General features: G+C 34.9%; 1 protein-coding gene across 1 annotated transcript in view; it reads right to left on the bottom strand.

Moving 5' to 3' along the window:
• Positions 1-16,064, bottom strand: part of LOC133849121 (GAS2-like protein pickled eggs) — an 84,418-nt gene that overhangs the window by 66,143 nt on the left and 2,211 nt on the right. Inside the window, exon 2 of the mRNA XM_062285009.1 lies at positions 11,524-11,561. The gene's annotated coding sequence lies outside the window, so the exon portion shown is untranslated. The remainder of the gene's footprint in view (positions 1-11,523; positions 11,562-16,064) is intronic.

The raw sequence follows: 16,064 nt of genomic DNA, 5'->3' as shown, positions 1-16,064 counted from the left end.
TAGTCTATATATATGTATTTTGCTATATATTAATACTTTCTTTTATTGATTGTTTTCTACTACAAAATTAACTTTATGAAATTCCTCGCACATTAAAACACAATAGTTTCGAATTCACTTTCAGATAGTTCAGCTTTCATCTTTGAATTCTACTACAAAGTATTTTAGAATTTATTTCTCAGATATTTCAGATAATCTATCTATAAGCTTATATTCATATTTAATCTTTGTATTCTAGTACAGATATTTCAGAACTCTATATATTATAAACTAATATAACAAAGTATCTTAAAATTCACTTTACAGATATTTCAGATAATCTATATATTTTAAACTAATATTAAGCTTTAATGTCTGTACTCTAGTAAAATTGTTTGTTTTATGAAATTCATCTCATATTTGGAAAAAGCATTTTATAATTAACTTTTAGATATTGCCAATAGTCTTTATATAATTTTATATATTAATATTAATAATATTATATATTAATATTTTGCTTTATTCTTTGTGTTTTACTACAAGTTTTACTTTAGTAAATTCTTCTCTCACTTTCAGATACTTTATATATATTATGAATTAATACTCCATCTTGTTTATTAAATTCATCTCACATATGAACAAAGTATCTCAGAATTCTTTTAGTCAATGCAACAGCCTCGTTAGTTGGTTTAAACTGAACATTTTCCGACTCTATTCCGTTACAAGATAACAACTTCAAATGCCATAAACAAAAACGAGGCGCATTTGATAACCATTTGATGGTTTTTCTATGGGCCATCTTTGGTAAACGCTCGTTATTGAAAATGGAAAGTTTTAGCCAAAATTGCGATAGCCTTATGAGTGGATTTGAGTGTGTGTGAGAGTGTGAGTATGTGAGTATGTGAGTGCGAGCAGTCTATGCAAATCCACTTGGGAGCCCAATAAAACAGCCATAAAGAGTTTAACTCGTGCATTTGTTCGGCCAGCCTAAGCTTTTGGCTCAATTAAGAGCCACTGTTGTGGCTTAAGCTTCCACAAAAAAAAATATAAAAATGAACGTAAAAAAAAAACAAAACACATAAACTGGGCTAAGTGGGCGTGCCACACATACTACAAACTATATAAAATACAGATGTTGACGCTTCACCTTTTTTTACGACCAGCTGAACGGGCTAAGACGTCGAGCAAGCGATTAAGGTGTTGTCTACAACTAAATACTATATGTGTTATGGACTCAGGTAGAGCTCGAGAGGATTCCCTGAAGGTCGCAGGCAACAAAGCACTTGACACTTGACACTCAACGTTGCTGAGGCAACAAAAGTGTGATCAGAATATGGCAGCAATGAATGGAAGTTACATCAGATCAACGAAATTATCTTATGCCTCAATTTTGCATAATTTTTATTTTTGTATTTACATTTTCGATCATACCAAATAAAATAATCAAAATTAAAAATTATTTAATTTTAATTTCTATTAAAACATCAAGACTTTATGAAGACGCTTAAATGAATTTAAATGCATTCGCAAATTAATAATATAACCCAACTGAAGCGATGTCTATAACTGGATAATTCCAGATTTTTAGAACCCAAGTCTGAAAAATACTAGATTTGAATGCATTAATGAATTAACACTGCTTTTCATTTTCCATTTCAATATATAACAGACAAAAAATAAACTGAAGCTATGTTATGAACTGGCTAAATCCAGATTTTCATAACCCAAGATTTGTCTTCTACATTTTCCAACTTTATTTCGGCGTCACTGCAAGTCGAGTTTACTCACTTGACACTTGTTTTCCCTAAGCTGTCTCTGCTTGCTGCAGTTTATTCATATCAAGAGTCTTTTAATAGACTTGGGATCGTGTTGGACACAATGGATTGATCCCCCAGGGATTAACAGCGAGGGTTGCTCCCCTCTCTCTCTCTCTCTTTCTCACACACTTTCGTATGGATCTGAGTCGCTCGTATTCTGTTGTAAGTTAAAACCCGGTCAAGTGCTCTTGAGCTCGTTTCATTTATGAGATGGTGGTTCAACTCTTATTGTTTTGTTGATGTCGTTGTTGTTGTTGTTGTTGCACTTGACATTCACCAAGATATGCCGGAAAATTAGCAAGAAGAAGAAGAAGAAGAAGCAGTAATATGCTGAAAAATGATCATCAAGATGAAAAAAGCAAAAACAAAAAAAGAAAAACAATGTCAGATCGTAATTGTAGCTGGCAAAAGCTGCAAGAATAGAATGGAAGTTGGCTTTGAACTGAAGCTGAAGTTAACGCACACACGCACACACACACACACACATGGGCAATTGAAGAGTGTGAAGTGCAAGCAAGAAGAAGAAGATGAAACTACTATGAGGTAATTCAAACAACACACAACAAATTAGATAAATACAAACTGACAGACAAGCAGCTGGATACAGTTGAGAGGAGCACGAAGAGAGCAACAGAGAGAGAGAGAGAGAGCGGGGGGAGAGCAACGATGGGGGCGGAGAGCGGAGCGGGGTAAATAGAGGCGAGCCCAAAAAGAGCCGCATCGCAAACAACAACAACAACAGAAATGACATTGACATAATGATTCTTAGTTAGCGTTTACAATTTCAAACTTGTTGCCATTGTTGTTGTAGCTATTGTTGTTATTGCTGCTGCTGCTTCTTCTTATTCTTCTTCTTTAGTTTTTGTTGTTGCTGTTGGCGTCTTTCAATGTGACGGCAACTGTGTTCCGGCGTGTGTCGCTTGCGAGACTTTTGACAAGTTTTATTTCGTCTGTCTTCTGTCTTCTGTCTTCTCACTTTGTTTTGTTTTATTTGTGTGTTTTGTTTCTTCTCACATTTGCATACCCTGCAGCACTCAATTGTGTAGGGGGAAGGGGGACAGCAGTATCTTATATCGACAGCTAGTTGTCTATTTTTAGCACGCTTTGCTAACCATTTGAAGAATCGCTTTGTACTATTGTGAACTGAAGACTTTGGCAAAACGCAGCTAGGAAATGTGATCATAAGCAATAACTATTGATTAGTTACTATATGAAATTTCTGTTCAGTAATACAGCGTTGAAAATTATTCCACTCATCCAAAAAAAAACCTATGATAAATTCAATCTAGCTAAAAATTTGATAAATTCTTCAAAAATAAAGATTACATTCTAATACCAAAACTCTATTAAAAAGAAAAAAATTTAAGAGTTAAAATGAAAAATGTTAAAAATAAATAAATAAATTTAAAATAAACTTGTGTCAAGAGTCATTCAGCAAATCGAAAGGTACTTATGTGTAATTCAATCTATCTTCAAACTTTATAAATTCTTTCAAAATAAAAACTATATTCTGTAAAAATACATATTCATGGTTGCCAGCACTCTATAAAAAATACTAACTATAAATAACTGTTAAAAGTTTTTCCGCACATCGAAAAAAGTCGATGGTAATTCAAACTACAAATAACAAGTAAGAAAGTTACAGTCGAGTGTGCTCGACTGTGAGATACCCGCTACCCATTTTTAATAAAGGCAAAAAATTGCGGTATCATTTTCAAAATATACCGAAAATACTTAAAAAATACTAAAAATATACCAAATGGTATGTTTGGTATATCGATATAGTACCGCATTCAAAATATACCATATACGGCTCAAAATACCAGATTGTCAGCCAAAGCAACTCAGACCCCTAGTAAGTAGGCGTTTTTGCCCATACAAAAGTATTTCTTTAATAACTTCCACAATTTTTATCTGATCGCAACCAAATTTTCAGGAATCATAAATACTATAGTTATTATTGTATATACCAAAATTCGCAATTCTAGCTTTACAATTACGCTTGTTATTCGATTTATTTGATTTACGGGGGCGGAAGTGGGCGTGGCAAAAATTTGAAACAAACTTGATCTGCGTGCAAACATAACAAATGCTGTCGAAAAAAATTATAGCTCTATCTCTTATAGTCTCTGAGATCTAGGTGTTCATACGGACGGACGGACAGACGGACAGACGGACAGACACACAGACGGACAGACGGACATGGCTAGATCGTCTCAGCTGTTGACGCTGATCAAGAATATATATACTTTATAGGGTCGGAGATGCCTCCTTCTACCTGTTACATACATTTCCTGCCGGCACAAAGTTATAATACCCTTCTACCCTATGGGTAGCGGGTATAAAAATTACATTCTATAAAGAAAAACATTAATATAGTAGCCAGCTCTCTAAAAACACGAATTATATGTTAAAAATGTAAAAATAAATAAATAAATAAATAGTTAAAATATTTTGATATTCAGCAATGTTTAGAGAGTTATTTAGCATCCATCGATAAGCTTAACAAATTCTTTAAAAATAAAAACCACATTCTTTCAAAATAGATATACAATACTCTACGAAACACTTTAACTAAAAATCAAAGGATTATTTTGGTATTTTCAAGCTTACTGTAAATTTAGTGCAAAAGAAACATTTGCAAGATAAAAAGAAAAATAAAAATATGATACCTTGCTACTATTTTTGATAATTTTTTTTTTTTTCTTTATAGTGCCAAGTTATTTTTCTTAGTTCTGTTCAATCAAAAGAGAAATAAAATTATGATTGCTGCTATTGTGTTTTTCTTTATTGTATCAACTTCTCTTTTTCTTAGTTCTATTTAACTTTGTCAGTTGTCAGCGTATTCAAGCGTCTGTTAGACTCTCAACTCTATTGCCTTCATCATTTTTTGGCGTCCGAGCGAAACTGAACAACTTAATGAGCAAGACACTTGAGGCCATGTATTTAGTTGCTGTCTGTCTTTCCCCCCCCCCCCACTCCCTCTTCTGCTCCTACTTCAGCTTGGCTGTTCTTCTTGATCGTTGTCGTTGAGTAACCCCAAACCAAACCGATCGCCCACCCAACGAAACTTTAGCCAAAAAAAAAAGCACAAAATTCTTAATTGCGCGCCTTTGGCGCAATTTGGTTGTTTGTTGTTCAAAGTTGTTGTCTCAAGTTGTCGCTGCTGTTGTTGTTGTTTTTGTTGTTGCTGGCGTCGTTATTTTCGCACAACTCTCAAAAACTCCGCTTTTTGAGTCGTCGGCAAGATCATGATGTAAGCCGCCTAATTTGTCTTCACCTTTTATTCATCAGGTTCGTCCGGTTCGGTTTTTTTTTCGGTTTGGTTTTGTTTTTTGGCTTTTTCTGTGGGGTTCCATCATAATTCATCAGCTTTTGCACAATTTTCGCTTAGTGTCTCCATCTCGCTCTCGCAGTCATTCATATTGAGGCAATGTATTCATTCATTCATCATTCATTCGCATGGCATTTGATGGTGTTTCATTATGTTCAATGAGCTTACCACTCGCTTACAGAGTGCAACCACCCAGCAAAAAGGCATTTAGAAAAGGCTGCTCGACTACAGCATACCCTGAACTCAGTTAAGTTAAATTTAGTACAATAAATTTACATATTCCGTGAGTGTGGAAATCGATTTCCTTATACACCCTTTTCCTTTATAACTTTGCTTATATTACTTTTCCTTATATAACTTTGCCTATTACTTTGGTATTTACCAATCGATAGTCATGAAACTTTTAGAATAGTTAAAGAACTGTTTAATATAGCTAAGTACAGAAAGAAAATTAGCAAGAGTTTAAAATATTTATGTTTCTTATATTTTAAAGTGTATAGGAGTAGAAATAATAACAGCTACAACAGCAAGCAGCGTTATAAAGCGATGGCTTAAATCCTTTTCCTTATATAACTTTGGTAATTACTAATCGATAGTCATGAAACTTTGAGAATAGTTAAAGAACTGCTTAATATAACAAAGTGCAAGAAGAAAATTAGCAAGAGTTGAAAATCTTCCTTTTTCATATAATCTAATCTGTATAGAAATCAAAATAATAACAGCTATAACAACAAGCAGCTGAAAGGAATTATTATAAAAATGAATTTGGCATAAATTAGTCAGTTTGATGTTCAAGCGTTATAAAGAGATTGCACCGATTGTTTTCCTTATATAATTTTGCCTATAACTTTTGTATTTAGTGATTGATTTGCATGAAAGTTTGAGAATAATTAAGGAACTGTTTAATACAACTAAGTACAGTTAGAAAATTAGCAAGAGTTAACAATCTTCTTTTATTATTATTTGATTATAAGAAGTTTAACTTTACTTAAGGGTTTAAAATATCTACAACAACAAGTTTTGCAGCTGAAAGATCTATTATAAAATTGAATTTGGCATAAATTATACAGTTTAATGCGCACAACCCGCACATAATAACTGCTTTTCTCACACTTATGCTGCTTACAGGGTATTTAAAAAAAAAAACAAAAACAACAACAACAACAAGAAAAAAATCCGTTGATGACTAAACGTTATTAAATGTAATGAAATTTAAGTACGCGCCGTTGTCGTTTGCTACCCCTGACCCACTAACGAGTTTGTAATAGGAACACACACACAGACACACACACACACACACACACACACACACTGATCACACTCACACTTACACACACAGAGATACGACTTGTTCATATCGCATAAATATGCTTTTGATTAGAGCCGCCAGCCGCCCGCATCGCAGTTGATTTTATTTAATAGGCAACAATCGTGGCGAGGCATTTAATCGAAACTCCCCCCCAGCCACTCCCCGATGCCACGCCCAGCATTGAGCGGTTTAAATGATTAGGCCCCATAGAGTGTTAATTTGACAATTGCCTCAACAATGCGCCCAACTTGAAGTTGTTGTGGCTGGCTTGCTTGCTTGCTGACTGTGTGAAGTTGAAAAGCCGCAGGTAACTCAAATTGACTACTTACAAAACAATCATCAAGTGATCTCAGATCTCAGAGCTCTGATCTTGAGCTGCAGATCAACAGCTTGATCACTTTGCCACCACAACTTAACTTGAGAGCGCCAAGGGGTGTCTCCAAAAAAATAGCCCAAAGCAGCAACTATATTTAAATGAGATCCCTAAAAAGATCACGGCAAGATCTATAAAAACGATCTATAAAGATGAGAGATCGTCAAACAGCTACGATGGGAAAACAAAACTAAAGATTGTTGACATTGGAAATAACTTTTTATTTATATATTAAAAAAAGAACTTTCCTATTCCTATTGTCAAGTTTAAATGCAAAAGAAAAACTTTGAGAGATCAACAAAAGCAATTCTTTTGATCAGCAATGAGATAGCGAAATCTATAAACACAATCTATAAGATTGTAGATCCACAAAGAGTTAGGATAGGAGAAAAAAAATTAAAGGAAGGTAATCTCTTTCGAGAACTGTACATATTAGATATACAGATTTTTTTAAATATTTTTGAACTTGATTTAAGAATAAACCTTCTTGGTTCAATTTTGACATCAAACAATCTGGATTCAAGATAATATTCTAAGTTTTAGCACGTCTTTTCTTTACTTGTGCATACTTAACATGAAATTTATCTCAAAAGCTATTTGTAATTCAATATTGAAATACCGAAAAAGCTTTTTTTCGTTTTCAAGTTTTCTTATAAACAAACCATACTTATTAATTGAATATTATTTGCATATTTCTTTCACAGCATAGTTTTATAACTACTAGAGAGTGTGCATTGAATTGTTTTTAGCAACTACATCCTTTATGAGCTTTATGACGCTGACTCGACATTCAACTTGCTTTTCACTTCAAGTGAAACTTTGTCATCTCGCCATTGTTTGAGTGTTTTGTGAGTGAGGCAACTGAATGATTTTATTTCACCCACAGCCCACATATTATGAGGAGGCATCCATCAACCGAACTCAAATGGTAAATGGGAATGGGAATGGGAATGGCGATGGGCAACATGCGATCCGCGATCCGCGATCTGCGATCTGTGTGTGATCAGTGTGATCTGCAGATCTGTGTGTATAACCCAAGAGTGGTGAGCAATTAATAAACAAATAAAAATGGCAACAACAATGCGGGTCCATGACCACAACACAACAACAACTACAACGACAACAAGACGCCCCTCATCGCTGGCAAATTGTGTGCGCGAACAACTAAATTTACAATATGCTGGGAATTCGCTGGATGATCATCATCATTATCATCATCGTCAACGTAATCATAATCACAGTCATAATGATAATGATAACGATGATGCCATCAATTTTTTTTTGTGCTGGGAAGCCAAACGAAGATGCGTCTGCGCAATTAATTGAAATGAAGTGAAAAAAAACGAAAGAAAGAAAACAACGACGACAAAGACTAACGTGGCAGCAACACAATGTGGCAGCTGCCACAAGACAACAACGGACTGACTACTCGTCATCTGCTGCTGTTGCTGTTGCTGCTGCTGCAAAAAAAAGAAGCTACAAGGGCAATCTTCACGCTTCAATCTCTCGCCATTTGCCAGATTCAATGACTAAGACAAAGCTCCAGGAATCTCATGGACATTCCAGGCATATTAATTCAATCAACCGATCAACTGCAGCTGAAGCCAAATGGATCACAATCTTCAGTGATCTTCTTCGCTTTAGCGATCAATATATGACACTCAATTTCGGAGTAAGAACTTTAAAAAGCGTGAAAATCACTCATGACAAACACCAGCTCGATTAGCGCTAAAGATAAATGAGCTATGCAAACTGAGGATCACTGATCCTCAAATTTATTGCAAGTTGTGAACTGAACTTTGTTAGGAACAATAATCAAAATTAAAGAAATCCTTTTCTTTGCTTTAGCGATCAATATTTGACACTCAGCTTTGGAGTAAGACCTTGAAAAAAAAACGAAAGACGCTAATGACAAACAACAAACTGAGGATCACTGATCGACAAATTTATTGCAACTTCTTAACAATTGGAATTTTGTTAGATATATTAATCAAAATTAAAGAAAGCGCCCTTCAGTTAAAGGATTTAACTTGAGTTGAATACGATTATACAAAAATAGTAAATAATAAATGATTCAAAGCCAGCATTTGTCAAAAAAAAATTTATTTTTATGTAGTTTAATGATTCAATTTTAAGCTTCACATTGTATTAAAATAGCCATAAAAAAACATTAATGGTTATTTAATGATATGATTCAATTTTAGGCTTCTCATTGTATTAAAATTAAAATTTGAAAAAAATCCAAATCCAAATTTTGTTATTTTGTATTGAGTATAGAATTTATTACTAATAATTAAAATTTAAATTAAAAAAAAAAGAAAGCCAACAAAACATCTTTTTATGATCGCGAATACTTGGACATTAAAGTTTTTCTAAATTTCTGTACGATTTCCTAAACCATATTAATTTTAAGATCTGTAGAAGCCAAGAGTCATTTTCTTCTTCATTGAAGGCATATTCTATGTTCAAACAACATTTTTTGTTTAAAATTGAATATGGAAATTATTTCTAATTACAATAGATCGCGGAAAGTTGTTCTAAATTATTGTACGATTGCCTAAACCATAATGATTTTAAGATCTGTCGTAATCAAAAGTCACTTTCTTTTTCATTAAACCTCATTGTGTCCCTTTCGTTTTTGCTGTCCCCTCTTAGAGCTATCTTTTGTCAATGATCTGCCTCAATTGACATGTTCAAGAAGACAACTTGTAGTCCAAGTCTCGCACTCGTTGCAATCGTTTTCGTTTTCGTTGTCGTTGTCGTTGTCGATGTAATATTATCTAACTTGGAAGATCTCGGAAAATACAAAATCGATGCATCATTATCGTCGCCTTGGCCGCAACCCTTGGCTAAGCACTTGACACACACAGACACAGGCACATACAGAGACAAATACATCAATTGAGTTTGTCCAATCGTGCCATAGATATTAATAAATATTGAAATATGGCTAGGAAAATGGTTGAGGAAAAAAACAAATGACAAACGACGACAAATCGTTTGCCAGGCGATTGAGCAATCGTTCGAATCACTTCGAATCATTCGCTTTGGCATCAGTCAAATCAAATCAAAATTCGTTTGGAGAATCGATGGATTGTTTGGATCGTTGGGATTGTCATTTATTGTTTATTGTTTTTTTCTATCTATCTATCTATCTATCGATTGTGTTTTTTTTATATTTTTGTTGGTGTTCACCTTTAACGTCTCTTTCGATCGATGCATTCATTTATTGCCACGTCGCTTCGTTGTGCCCAATTTGTCGTTTGCTTTATTGTTGCCTCGTTTGAATAACAATTGAGCCAAGTTATGATAAGCACAACAACAGGAAAAGCGACAAGAAATCGAAATGAAATCGAAGTCGAAATCGACATCAAATTGAAACGAAATCGAAACCAAACCGTTTTAAAGTGTTTTCGATGCGTCACAAAATTGTTGGCGCAACGCCGAAAATTCTTGACCTACGACACAAACAGACGAGACAGATATATACCATATAGATATATATTGCACACGATTCAGCTATATGACGAAATGCTCTGGTATTTTTGTCGCTTGGATTCTCTTCGTCTCTCTCTCTCTCTCTCTCTCTGATGATTCAGCGTGATTTTCGCCAGAAGTCAAGTGATTAGTGTGGAGGCGTTTTTATACCTACTCGTATGTATATTGCCAACACACAAGAGAATCACTCAATGACGAGTCCGTCTCTCCGATGGATTGTATATCTATATGCCTATATCGTGCTGGGGGGGTGCGATAAGCACTACGACAACATAGAGCGTCTCACTTTTTGGGTTAAAACTATTACGAACCACGTTGTTTACCAGCGTCAATATTTTATGAATGAAACCCCCAAAAAAGCAACTATGAACCGGGAGTATTACGAATAGTCTAAATAGCGGATAAGATAAAGCCGTGTGTGCAGCTTAGTCAGCGACAAGTCGGAGATTAGTAAAGTTATACGATTTCAGAAGAAGTCTTTTGATAGTTACGATATTAAATGTTTCAAATAAATTTTTAAGTTCCCCTAGAAAATATTGAAATAAGCTGAGAAAGACTTTTGATATATTGATGGGAAACAATATCTATAAAAGCAATCTGAAATTTTTCAAATAAATTTCGAAATTGAAATTAAGTTGGATGCAAATAAAATGATCATTTCATTAAGAGAATATTTGAAAAAAAAAACTTTATAAGTTTAGTTTCACCAAATTTCTAATTTCAGGTCTGTGATTAACAAAGTTATACGAATTCAACTGGGAAAGAAGTCTTTTGATAGATTGATTGGAAATAAGGTCTATAAAAGCAAATCTTAAATTTTGCAAATAAATTTTGAATTTACTTTAGAAAATATTGAAATTAGCTAACAAAGAAATCGTTTGATAGAATTATTGAAAATATTATCTAAAAAGCAACATTCTATTTATCAAATAAATTTATAATTTATTTATATTTATTATTTAATTTAGAAAATATAAGTATAGTTTAACGAAATCTCTAATTTCTGAGATTAACGATGTTATACGATTTCAGCTGAGAAAGAAATCTTTTGATAGATTGATTTTAAATATTATCATATTTCAAATACATTTATAACATCCTGCATACTTTGAAATTATGTTTAGTTTAACTAAATTTCTAAATTCATTTATTTTTTAATTAATTTTATATAATATTTTAAATAAACTTTAGTTTAAACATTTCTTAAACTTACCGTTCAGTGCTTGGAGTTTATGGCTTTTTGGAATCGCCCTGGAAAAGAAAGAAAGAGAGGGAAGATTAAGAACGTGTAAGAAAGTGTGAGAATATATTGCGTTTATTAGCAACTATTGTTGTTATTTGTGCAAAAAGTATGCGAAGGCATTGTGTGACATCATCAGAAATGAGTCTGTAAGTGGAAAACGGTAAATGGAGTTTTATTTGCTTTTTGTCATTGAACGTTACACACGCACACCGCACACACACACACACACATACACACACACGCACATTTGTATAGTACACAGTGCGAGGTGCTCTAAACAAATAAGTCAATAAATAAAGGCGTTAACTTGGCTCGAATGGCCTACGTAAATATGCGATGAAATGCGCGAAAACTACGAATACGAGACGACAACTCATGATGAATACGCCGTGGGACAGACAGACAGATTGGCATTATATATATGTATATATACATATATATAAAACATATATGTACATATTTAAATGTATAGACGGACAGATACGAGTAAAACCGATACAACTCGTCAGCTTCGTGTAGGTTTGTTTTGCAAATATCAAACACACAGACTCTCGCCACACTCGTTGGTAATAAGCTAAAAGCCGACAAATGTTTGACAAGCGGAAATGGCAAAAAGCACAGCAAATACATGCAGAACAACAACCGAATGAAAAGAGACCGATCCATCAAACCCATCCAAAATGCAAAAAAAAAAAAAAAACAAAACGCAAAAAAAAAGACGATCACAAGAAGAGGAAGTTAGACCCAAGTCCTCCCGATTTCCAGGAATCCAAAAGAAGTGTCTTGCAGTTAACTACAACTTAAAAGCTCTTCAGCTTACTTCCAGGCTGGAAGTTAGCCAATGATGCTTCCAGTAGAGCGATTGAAACAAGCAAAGCATAGTCTTAAATATAAGAGAAATATTAAGTTCATATTGATTGCAAATTGTACAAAGCTTCACTCGACTTGCAGTATAATTAAGCTACTTCCAGTGGTAACATATTAATATATGGCAACTGTCAGTGGAATAAAGCTTCTTCCAGTAGAATAATGCGACTTTACGCAAAGGAAATCAAATTAAAAGTGATTGCAAATCACTTCCAGCTGAGCTATTCATTCTAGCAGTATACAAAAAAGATAGAAAAAGACGCTGTGGGAATAGCAACTACTTCCAGTTAATGGAAAGTGAAAAATCAGTTATGTAATGGAATTTCCAAGCATTCATGGAATATGCTACCAATTTCGCATTAAGAGTTTGAACATAGTAATATTCCTAGGCACAAAGCTGATTTAGTATAGCACTCATTGAGAACTTTTGCGCATTCCAGCCACGCCGCCTTGACACCTTTGGCTTCCAATGAGCGCTGCATTTCCATTGAAATAGTGTTAAAACTGTTTGATGATTTCAACGGTTGATTGTCGCTCCTTGAGGTTGCGAGCATCAGGTAGCATGAGAGTCGTGCCTGTGGCAAGGTCATTGTCATAACATTTTCATAATTTGTGCGAGCCCCTGGCGTGCATTAAAAGTTGACCTTTCACGCCTAGTCCTTGCTACGTCAGCCAGAGCCATGGAGGTGCCATGTGTGTGCTTATACCCGGTAGCTAAAGATATGTTTGGGTATAGCTGAGATTCTTTATTAGTAATCAACTTTATCGTTGTTTCTAGAACCTTTTTTATTGAATGATCAAGAAAGATCAAGTATCTAAACCGAGATATTTTCAAAGATATAAGGTTGTACTTTAAGTTTTGTGTGTACTATTATTGTATTTTGTATAGCGGATATTTCCGCTAGCTACAGAAATGTTAGGGTATAGCTGAGAGTTTTTGTTAGCGATCAACTTGGTCGTTGTTTTTAGAACCTTCATTCTTAAATGAGATATTTTGAAAGATATATAATAGAACTTTAAGTTTTATTCAAGTTTGTATTTTGACTAGCGCATATTTGTCAGTCGAGCATGCTCGATTTGTTGTTTTGCTACCAGTTTTTATGATTTGTGAGTGGAGTGTGTGTTTGTGAAGTGCTCTTCGATGTGTGGGTGCGTTATAGGCCTGACAAAATTGTTCAGAAATGCCTGCGCATGCGGTCATCAAGGTCGCCGCCCGACTTTGAACAGCTGACATGACTCAATCGCCGTTTGGCCTTCACCCTCCCCTCTCCATGCTCTCGCTCCTTTTGCAAACAACAACATTGCATGCTAAGCAGCAGCATATGACTCATGGCAATTTTCCCCAAGGCTCCCCAAACTCCCCTCGACATCCTTGTTTTACCTAAAGAGTTATTGGACTATTTCTAAGCTATCTTGTTTATAGTATAAATATTTGATGGCGATTTCCATATGGAATTTATTCGGGAATGTTGGCACAGAACCTTGACAACTTTTAGATAAATTGCAAATCGAACAAACAAACAAAGCGCTATTTACTCATAGTGTGCATTTACGATTATCGTACAATAATAAGTAAAATTGTATATAACTGCATTGGCACTTTATTATTATTATCGGTATTATTACGCCCCTTCAATCTAGTGTACTCGACTACTACTACTACTATAACTACTAAAATTATTATTGTATATACCAAAATTCGCAACTATAGCTTTAAAATTACGCTTGTTATTCGATTTTTTTGATTTGCGGGGGCGGAAGTGGGCGTGGCAACAGTTTGAAACAAACTTGATCTGCGTGTAAACATAACAAATGCTGTCGAAAAAAAATTATAACTCTATCTCTTATAGTCTCTGAGATCTAGGAGTTCATACGGACAGACGGACATGGCTAGATCATCTCGGCTGTTGACGCTGCTCATGAATATATATACTTTATAGGGTCAGAGATGCCTCCTTCTAATTGTTACATACATTTCCTGCCGGCACAAAGTTATAATACCCTTCTACCCTATGGGCAGCGGGTATAAAAACATTATACCATATTATAGCAGCAACTGTAGTGTTATCACTACAAGTGTAATATACTGAACAAAGAAATATTGGAAACCCCAAGAGGCATTTATGGCTTATAATCGCAAACGTTTCTTCGATGTCAATACTTTATAAGTTACGATAGTTTTTACTGCATTGTAAAAGTTGGTGCATTTTGCACAAGCACAAAATTCCGATGGGAAAGAGAGAAAGAAAGAGAGTGGCACATAGTATAGTCTCTGTCTGTCAAACTGACAGACTGCTAGATTGACAGACTGGCAGACGGACAGACAGACAGTTATTGGGTGGCCTGGTAAATGGATAATGGGCAATAATAACAATAATTTTAGCACCCAAAATAGACAATCGAATTGTTTTATATACACAATCGAATCGCGTTTTCCCATTTGATTTGTTTGACTGCGCGACACGCAAATCGATGGTTGCCACCCTATAACAAAAAAAATACAGCTACAGCTACAACTACAACCGCAATAACAACAACAACAACAACAATAAGAAATATCGAAAACTTACGTTTAAATTCTGCGCTTAGTTTACTGCACGCGACGCAAACGCCGAAAAAAATCGCGATTAACACAATGCAAAAAAACACACACACACATACACAACAACAACAGTTTTGGAGAGAGAAAAATCGTCTATCGACTAGGAAGCACGTTATTATTGTGCTAAATGTTGTTGGTAGTATTTCTTTGGCTCCCCACCCCCCAAAAAACAAAAAACAACACACGAAAAAAAAGTGCAAAAAACACAAACAAACGGCACAAGAAACGGCAACGACGACGCTGACGTTGCTGCTGGACGCTGGCGACGTCTGTGCAAAGCCGCAGACAAATCGCGAAAACAGCGACAACGTCGGCAGAGAGCAGCGACCACAGGACGAAACGAAACTGCGACAACAACTGCCAACTACGATTTCCAATTCCAATTAGATTTTTGCGACCATATGACTGCACACAGACTACATAGAGAACACAGGGCAGGGCAGCAAGGGTTGACTCTCGGTTTTGCTTCGTGCCTAGCTTCGTTTCCAACTTCGGCTCAAGAGTGAATAAAGAGAGAGAGAGAGTGAGTTCACAAATAGCAGCTTCCGCGCAAGTCCTGAAGACAAATAGTGCGAATGCAGACAGTGGGACAACTAAAACCAATTTTAAAATGGCTGCTGTAATTCTTTTTCAACTGAATTTGCAAATTTCTAACACTACAATTGCAATTATTTTTAATTTTACTTTGGTATATTAGATAATACATTTAATGGCCTTTCATATTATATATTTTCTAATAGTATTAGTAAAAAAATAAATCATAAATCTATTTATACATTTACAACATATCGCAAAACAACACTCGATTAGTCATTTTCCATTTGTTGTTCAATTACAAACCACAGTGCAATGGACTTGTTCTTGCTTGAATATTAAAATGTAATCCATAAAACGCTATCTGTGTTGTTGTTTTTTGGGTGAAATAGTTGTAAATGGATGTGGGGAGAGCGAGTGGGTGGGAATGAAACAGGCGCATGCGTTCACAAAGGCGACATAGAAACATATGTATGCCAAAGAGAGAGCACTGACTCAGACTCTTTGG

This window comes from Drosophila sulfurigaster, chromosome X (assembly GCF_023558435.1).
Source record: "Drosophila sulfurigaster albostrigata strain 15112-1811.04 chromosome X, ASM2355843v2, whole genome shotgun sequence".
Classification (NCBI taxonomy): domain Eukaryota; kingdom Metazoa; phylum Arthropoda; class Insecta; order Diptera; family Drosophilidae; genus Drosophila; species Drosophila sulfurigaster.
The sequence above is the reverse complement of the archived record's forward strand: the minus strand, read 5'-3'. Positions and strand labels throughout refer to the sequence as shown.